Genomic DNA, 8,804 nt, shown 5'->3' with positions numbered 1-8,804 from the left:
CAGATCGAATGGAGCCACCGAAACCAAGAAGTGGCAGACCCTGAGCCATTACATTGTTGCTCACGAACGGTGAGTTTTGATTGTTGGCTTACAGAATCACCTGAGATCAATGAGGACTCGTCTGGATTAGGTTGGCCTGTAGCCTACAAGGAACTTTCTTAATTGGCCAGTTGACGTGGGAAGCCCTACCTTGAATGTTGGCAGCACCACCTCGTGGTGGGGCCCAGGTCTGGAGGGAGAGGAGAGGGGGCTGAGCACTCACGTACGTGTGTGAAGTCGTGTGTGAAGTCATCCTCTCTTCTCAACTGGAGGTGTAGTGTGACCGCTCTGAGCTCCACCACCTTGTTCTCCCCTCGAGGACGGACTGTAACCCGGAATTGTAAGCCAAATAAAGCCTTTCTTCCCTTGGTTGCTTTTGGTGGATACATTTTTTATTATAGAACAGGAAATAAAAAACTAAGATTAATCATGATTCATAAGCCTTGTCAATTATCAAAGCCAAAGACCTCCACATTGGTCCTGGGCTCCAACCCAAGGAGAGTTTGTCCTGCCTGGACACATTGACAGCGTTTCCAAGTGACACTCAAAACTGCCTACCGTCTGACCTACATTTGATTGCTCAGCAGTCCTACACACACAGGTGCAGGTTCTGTGTGGGGACTTTTCATGGTGTCTCCATTGACTCCCCTTTGCCTTCAGTGTAGAGCCTCTAAACCCTGCTGCTTTTTTTTAAAAGATTTATTTATTATGGATACATTGTTCTGTCTGCATGTATGCCTGCAGGCCAGAAGAGGGCACCAGCTCTCATTACAGATGGTTGTGAGCCACCATGTGATTGCTGGGAATTGAACTCCAAACCTCTGGAAGAGGTGTCAGTGCTCTTAACCTCTGAGCCATCTCTCCAGCCCAACCCTGCTGCCTCTTAAAACCGTGCATAGCTATAGCTTCAGACCAGTTTCCCTTCTGCTCCCAGTGTCGTCCGCTGGTTGGCCACTGCTGGCCCTTTGGAACTTGTCAGGGGCCAGTCTTGACTACCTTTCTTCCAGAGTGCAGGCGTGGGAATCTAGAAATATAGTAAGGAATACGAAGACGCGAACAAAAATAATGAAACTCAGAAACACATAGGACAGTGTCTGGAGGGAATTTCAGTGAGTACTGAGAATTCGTCCGTGTTTAATTTTCCAACAGTTGAATATACCCCTGATTTGATAGGAGAACCAAAGGACTGCATTAACATACAAATTAAAAGTCGTAGAGTACAGTCACCACTAATGCCCTGGACTCTTGCCCTAGACCAAACACTTTGTAGGCAAACCACTCCCTGGTTATTTCCATAAAGGGAACAAGAACCTAGTTGGTTCCTTAGAATTTGTTTTAGGTAGGAACCAACTACTTCCCTATTTCAGGAGCACGAGGTCTGGCAACTAACCACACCTGTTTACAGAAGCCCTGAGAGAGCAGAACTCTGATTTACAACTAGGTGGGACCTTTAGAAACACAGTAATCTCAAACTAAAAACAAGTCCCAAAACTCTCTGATCTTTGACCTCTTTGGACCTCCACAGGAACCGACTTACCATATATGTATTCTCTCTCTCTCTCTCTCTCTCTCTCTCTCTCTCTCTCTCTCTCTCTCCCTCCCTCCCTCCCTCCCTCCCCCCCTCCTTTTTCTTTTTAATTTTTCAAGACAGGGTATTCCTGGCTGACCTACACCTCATTCTTTAGACCAGGCTGGCCTTGAACTCAGAGATCCACCTGTCTCTGCCTCCCAAGTGGTAGGATTAAAGGCTTGACTTATTCATTTTATGATTATTTGTGCCTGTTACAGTATATGTATGTATATCTCATGTTTGCCTGGTACCCAAAGGGGCCAGAAGAGGGTGTCTGGTCCCCTGAAACTGGAGTTACAGATGGTTATGAACCACCATGTGGGTGCTGGAAACTGAACCCTAGCTCTTCTGCAAAGGTAGCAAGTGGTTTTAACCACCACTGAGCCATCTCTCCAGGCCCCACACATGCATTTCCACCAGAGTTTTTGAGCTTGCTGTCCTTTAGTGAAGAACAGACTTGGCTCTCTTGCTCAAATCTGAATTTGGAGAGGCCCTTCAGTACCCTCTAAATGTCTTGACCTCTCAGCCCATTCCCCTGCTTTATTTTCTTCATGCCGTTTCCCACCATCTGATTGTTACTTATACATTTCTTTTTACTTCATGATTAATTAACTTGGGGGGGGCATTGGTGCACATGTGCAGAGGTCAGAGGAGGATGTCTGGTGGCCTACTCTAGCTCTCTCTCCTCTTTATTCCTTTGAAACAGAGTCTCTCACTGGAGTAGGTTTATGGGCAGCAAGCCCCAGTGATCCTCTGTCCCTACCCACTACAATGCTGGGGTTATAGGCCCATGTGAGGCCATGCCTGGTTTTTTATTTGGCTGTTGGGACCCAAGCATAGGTCCTCATGCTTGTACAACAAGCTCTCCTATGCACAGAGCCAACTCTCCGGCCCCCATCTGAAGTTATTTGATGTTTGCTCAACTAAACGCTCCATGGGGAATGAACTATGCCACCTGCCTTCCTATGTGCCAAGAGCACATTGGAAAGTTTGCACACACCTAGTGCTCAGTCAGCAACTGCAGCAAGTGAACGAATCTTTTTTTTAAAGATTTATTTATTTATTATGTACACAGTGTTCAAACGCCATGTATGCCTGCAGGCCAGAAGAGGGCGCCAGATCTCATTACAGTGATTGTGAGTCACGACGTTGGTGCTGGGAATTGAACTCAGGATCTCTGGAAGAGCAGCCAGTGCTCTTAACCATCTCTCCAGCCCAAAGGAATCTATTTGTAAAACTCTGCAGAAGCTCTAAAGTGTGCCTGATGTCTGTAACTAGCACATAAAGGAAGTACCAGAAAGAGCTCTCTGGGCAAGGGCTTTGGTGTTCCGTCTGAGCCACAGACCTCGGACTAGGAATAAGGACGTTGTCTTATTTGCTGTTTGCTCCAGCGGTGTGTCAAGCACTGTACGCAGGAAGTGATAAAATGATGGCCAGAGGTGTCAAGTCTCTGCCTTTGACAATTTAGTTTTTGCTCAGTTCTCTCAGGCTCACAGCCTTAACCTTGTTCTTAGCAGCTTGTGATTTTCAGGAAATTGGTAAGCTAATTATTAAACGTTACCCTCTTTAAAAACCAAGTTATAAACTTTTAAACTTAAGAATACAGGCATGACTGTAGTCCCAGCACTTGGGAGCCGGAGGCAAGGGATCAGGAGTTCAGGGCCAGCCTCTGCTACGTACCTGGTTTGAGGCTCCCCTAGGAACTGGGAAGATAGCTGGGGGGGGGGGGGGGTAAGAGTGTGTGCTGCATACGCACAGGGTATGAGTTTAGGTGCCCTGTGCCCGTGTGAAGAGCTAAGCTGCAACCTTAGCACTGAATGCAGGATTAAGGGGAGACAGAGGGGCTTGCTGGGCTTGCCCAATTGCCAACCTAGCCAAACTACCTACCAGATCTAGGTTTGGTGAAGGACCTGTGTAACAGCTCTTTCTCCGTCCTGCCAGCCAGCTCCCAAAAAAATGACATGGGACTTCTTATTATGAATGCTTGGCCTATAGCTAAGACTTGTTTCTAACTGGTTCTTAGAGCTTTTACCCCATTTCTAGCCATTGACATCCTGCCATGTGGCTCGTGGCTCTTACCCCTCCTCCTGCAAGTCCTGCTTCCTCTGTGTCTGTCCTTTCTCCCTCCCAGTGTTCCTCTCTGCCTGGAAGTCCTGTCAATACCTCCTGCCTAGCTACCTCCTGGCCGGTCAGCTTTTTATTATGCCAATCACAGCAATACATCTTCCCACAGTGTGCAAATGTCCCACAACCCTGTTTAGGAATAAAATTGGGGAGTGATAGAGAAGGACTTCCTTTGTGCCCCCCTTTGTGTGTGTGTGTGTGTGTGTGTATGTGTGAGTGTGAGTGTGTGTGTGTGTGTGTGTGTGTGTGTGTGTGTGTGTGTTGCATACACTGGTGCATACACACAGGCATAGGACACACACACAAATAAATAAGTAAATAAACAAATAAGGACAATATACTCCACACTTATTACAGCCCATTTAAAAAAGAAACTATCTCTTGCTATTATTTATGCTCCTGAGGTTATTTCTGTGTATTGTATCTACCTGGTGAAATGTTTATGCAATCAGCACCTTTCTCAATGCCGTCTTTGGGTCATATGTAGGAAGTTTGAAGTCAACCTCAGGGAGTGTTTACACCATGGAAATCAGCAAACAGCTCAGATTTTACTGGCTGTTACTCTCTTACAGAATCTCAACCCCCTTCGACTCCCAGCAGCTTATGAAAGATAGAATGTGGGGCTGGAGAGATGGTTTAAGAAGAACTGATATTTCTGCTGGAGTCTGAATATAGCACCCACATCAGGCAACTTATAAACATCTGTAATTGCAGCTCCAAGAAATATAACATCTCCCTTTAGTCGGATATACATGTGCACATACACACACATAAAAATTTATTACTTTTATTTACTACTATTTTATTATTATTGCTAATTTAGCATGGAGGAGGTGTGTACTTTTAATCTCATCACTTGGGGGTCCTAGGTAGGATGATTGCTGCAAAATTGAGAGTGGCCTGTGCTACATATTAAGTTCCAGACTTTCCTGGGCTACAGAGTAAATCTTCTATCTCAGAAAAGGGAGGAGACAGGAGAAATAGCTCAAAGGTCAAGAGATTGTAGTTACAGAGAACCTGCGTCCTCGTCCTCGTCAGCAACTCACAACCACTTGTAACACCAGTTCCCGGAGATCTGACACCCTCCTCTGACACATATTCCATGGACACATATGTTCACATACAAACACACACATACACACATGCACACACACACACATGCACCTTCCTGTGAGCACACACAATTTAAAACTAAGTAAAGTAAATCTTGAAAAAAAAAAGAAAGAAGCCAGACATAGTGGTGCATACCTATAATTCCAGAATGTGGTAGGTGGAGGCAGATGGATCTCTGTGTGTTCAAGGCCAGCCTGGTCTGCACAGTGAGTTCCAGGACAGATCTACATAGTGAGTTCCAGGACAGGTCTACGTAGTGAGTTCTAATTCCAGTGGAGAGTCTCTGTCTTGGAAAGAAGATGAGGAGGAGGAGGAGAGAAAAGAAAAAGGGAAGTTTGTTCACTATGTGTAAGGCTTGATCCTTTAGACCACAAAAATAAATACATAAATAAGCAAGCAAGCCAGGAATAAGGGTAATCCCTGCACTGAGAAGGACGAGGAGGGAAAACTGTGGGTTTGAGACCAGCCGGGGTAACTTATGGAAGTTACAGGCTAGCTCGGGGAACACAGCTGTATGTAAACAAGAAAATACGAACAAAACTAACCAAACAAATACAAATCTCCTCTAAATCGCTTTGATTTTGTCCTTGAGAAGATCTAGACAAAATATTTCAGACATGGGGAAATAACGAATCATACTTTGAATCTGAAGGATGAATCTGAAGGAATAACAGCATGGGGACTTGAAACACAATACCCCAGAGAGCAGAACTTTGGCACGCATCGGAAGCTAGACAATTATGAGTTGCCATGTGGGTAGTGGAAATTGTACCCAGGTCCTTTGGAAAAGCAGCCCAGTGCTCTTAACCACTGAGTCATTTCTCCAGAACCAGCTACAGTGATTTTATATTTTTGGAATGTATTGTGTTAGAATGTTTGACTTTAAAAATTGCTGAGTGGCTGACTCAAGTTTCATGAAAAACTGTTCGATGAATTTTGTCTGGGAATTAGGACAAAATTTCCAATAGTTACTGAAATGGCCCTAGATATACATCTGCTTATTCTGTACTACAAATTTATATCAAGTGGTGTTCTCAGCGTTGGCAGTCATAAAGTCAAAAGCATCAGCTCTGAAAGATGTTGAAGATTTCTGCCCTGCTTTGCTCCTCTGTCCCTGTGGTAAAACACTAACCAGAATTGTCATCAGGGTTCCTATTGCGGTGACGGAACACATGACCACAGCAGCTTGGGGAGGAAAGGGCTTCTATACCACAGTTTATCATCAAAGCAAGTCAGGACAGGAATTCAAGCAGGGCAGGAACTTGGAGGCAGGAGCTGAGGCAGCAGCCATGAGAGGTGCTGCTTGCTGGTTTGTTTCCTCTGATTTGTTCAGTCTGCTTTCATACAGAGCTTGGGACCACCATCCCAGGAATGGCACCACCCATAGTGGGCTGTGCCCTTCCCCATCAACCACTAATTAAGAAAATGCTTTACAGTGAATCTTATTGGGGCATTTTCTCAACTGAGGCTCCTTCCTTTCAGATGCTGCTAGCTTGTGTTAAGCTCACATAAAAGTCGTCAGCACAAGAACCAACTTGGAGAAGAAAGGATCCATCATGAGAGGAGGTGGAGCAGGAAACATGGAAGAAGCTGCTTGCCTTCTATGTCTTATTTAGCTACCATTCTTTCTTTCTTTATAGACTTTATTCTATTTTTATGTGTATAGTTGTTTTGCTTGTATGTGTGTATGTATGTATATGTAAGTATGTATGTAAGTATGTATGTATGAATGTGTACCATGTGCCTGCCTGGTACCTGAGAAGGACAGAAGAAATGTCGGCTACCCTGGCAGCGAAGTTACAGATAACTATGACCTACTATATAGGTACTGAGAATTACCTCAGGTCCTCTGCAAGAGGCACAGTGCTCTTAATCACTAAGTTGCCTTCTTATACAACCCAGGACCAACTGTGGTCCCATGCACAGTGGGCTGGGCCCTCCCCTCCCACATCCATCCATAATCAAGAAAATGTCCTACAGACATCTGATAGAAGCAACTCCCCAATTGAAGCTCTTTCTTCCTGGATGACCCTTGTTTGTGTCAAGTTGACAAAAATTAACCAGCGCAATGTTCTATCCTGGTAGTATCAAATATGCAGCCAAGATTTAATTCTTTACGTAAAATTAAACAACCACACCTATCTAATTAATATGAAATCTGCTTCCATTGTTAATAAATGATAAAATTATATATATGCCAAATAATTACTTTTAGCACAAATCTGTGATTTGTCATCAGTAAATACTTGATTTGTATACTTTTTACCTTTTAAAATAATATTATTTTTGGGGTGTGTGTGTGTGTCTAGATGGAAGCCAGAAGAGGGCATGAGATCTCCTGGAACTTTATGTTTATTTTATATAGCTAGGGTTACATAAAAGAATTCTCAGGCTAGGTGTGGTGGCATGCACCTTTAATCACAGCACTCGAGAGGCAGAGGCTGGTGCATTTCTGTGAGTTCAAGGATACCCTGGTCTACTTTATTAATGATTGATAAGGGAGTCCAAGTCTGAATGAAAAAAAAATGAGGCCATGCCTGCTCCCAGGTATGTCTGAGGAGGGAGAAAAAACAGCCAGAGGTATCTGGAAGGATTCAGACTGAACAGGGCTGTGAGAGGAGCGAGAGGTGGGGTTGGGTGTGTGTGTTGGGGGCAAGAGACCTAGAGATCAATGTGGCCAAAATGGCTGAGGTTATATAGTGGTTGGAGACTGGGGCAAGAGAAGCCCAGGCCCTGTGCCGGAGAGGTTTGGGGTGGGTGGAGAAAGTACTGGGAGGAGCCACAGATTCTAAGTGAGAATTGTCTTAGGTTTCTTACCAAATACAGGCCACTGTGGGTGGTACCACCCATGAGTTCCCTAGCTCTGTGTAAGAAAACAGGTTGTGCAAGCCCGTAACACTCTTTTGTGGCCTCTGCTTCAGTTCCTGCCTCCAGGTTCCTGCCCTGGTTAAGTTCCAGCCCTGACTGCCCTCAGTGGAGTGTGACCTAGAGTTAAAAGCTGAACTAAACCTTTTCCTCCCCAAATTGCTTTGACCCAAGGTCTTTTATCATTGCAACAGAAACCCAAAGCTGCTGGGGGCTGGAGAGATGGCTCAGAGATTAAGAGCACTGACTGTTCTTCCAAAGCGTTCCTGCTCACAGCCATCTGTAATGAGATCTGATGCCCTCTTCTGGCGTGCAGGCATGCATGCAGACAGAGCACTGTGTACATAATAAATAAATCTAAGACAAAGCAAAACCCAAAGCCTCTTGAAGAATCACAGCCTTGCCAGGTTCAAGTAATACTGGGCTGATTTTGCTTACAACGCAAGACATCTTTATTAAACCAGCAGGCGGGAGAGACGCATGCTTGCTATCCCCTAAGACTAAAGACCTTTCTTTATCCCAAGCTCCCTGGAGTTAGTGTTGCTATGGAGACTTCTGAACTACTTTAGAAAGAAACATGTAAATTAGCATCAGGTGAAATAAATTTCAGACCTCTTTAGGAAAAATGGACTTGGGAAAGAATGGGGTCTAGATTTTGGCTTTGCTATAGCGTTACAGCTAAGAGTGCGGCATTGATAGTCTTGCCTCTGTATGAAACATTAAATGTCTGTTCTATCAAACACTGCCAACTCGTGCTTACGACAAAGAATTCAAATCCTTTTATCTCCCCTACCTTACAGTGTCTGTGGAGGCAAGAAGCATCTGATTCCCCCAGAAGCTGGAATCACAGGCTGGGAACAAAACTCAGGTCCTCTGCAAAAGCAGTGTATGCTCTTAACTGCAGAGTCCAGCAAATACATTTTACTATTAAAACCGCGAGTAGCGCTCTTTGGTTTAGCCTCCTTTTAGTTTAGGATGGTCCAGATGTGTTGCTATAGTTGACCTTTAATAATTGGTGCTCTCATTACTCATGTAAAGAACTGAAAACAAGAGCCAGGGAGGTGGATCAGCAGGTACGAGCACTTGTTGCTTT

The sequence above is a fragment of the Myodes glareolus genome, chromosome 11, assembly GCF_982192425.1.
Source record: "Myodes glareolus chromosome 11, mMyoGla1.1, whole genome shotgun sequence".
NCBI classification, from domain to species: Eukaryota; Metazoa; Chordata; class Mammalia; order Rodentia; family Cricetidae; genus Myodes; species Myodes glareolus.
This window is presented reverse-complemented; position numbering follows the sequence as displayed.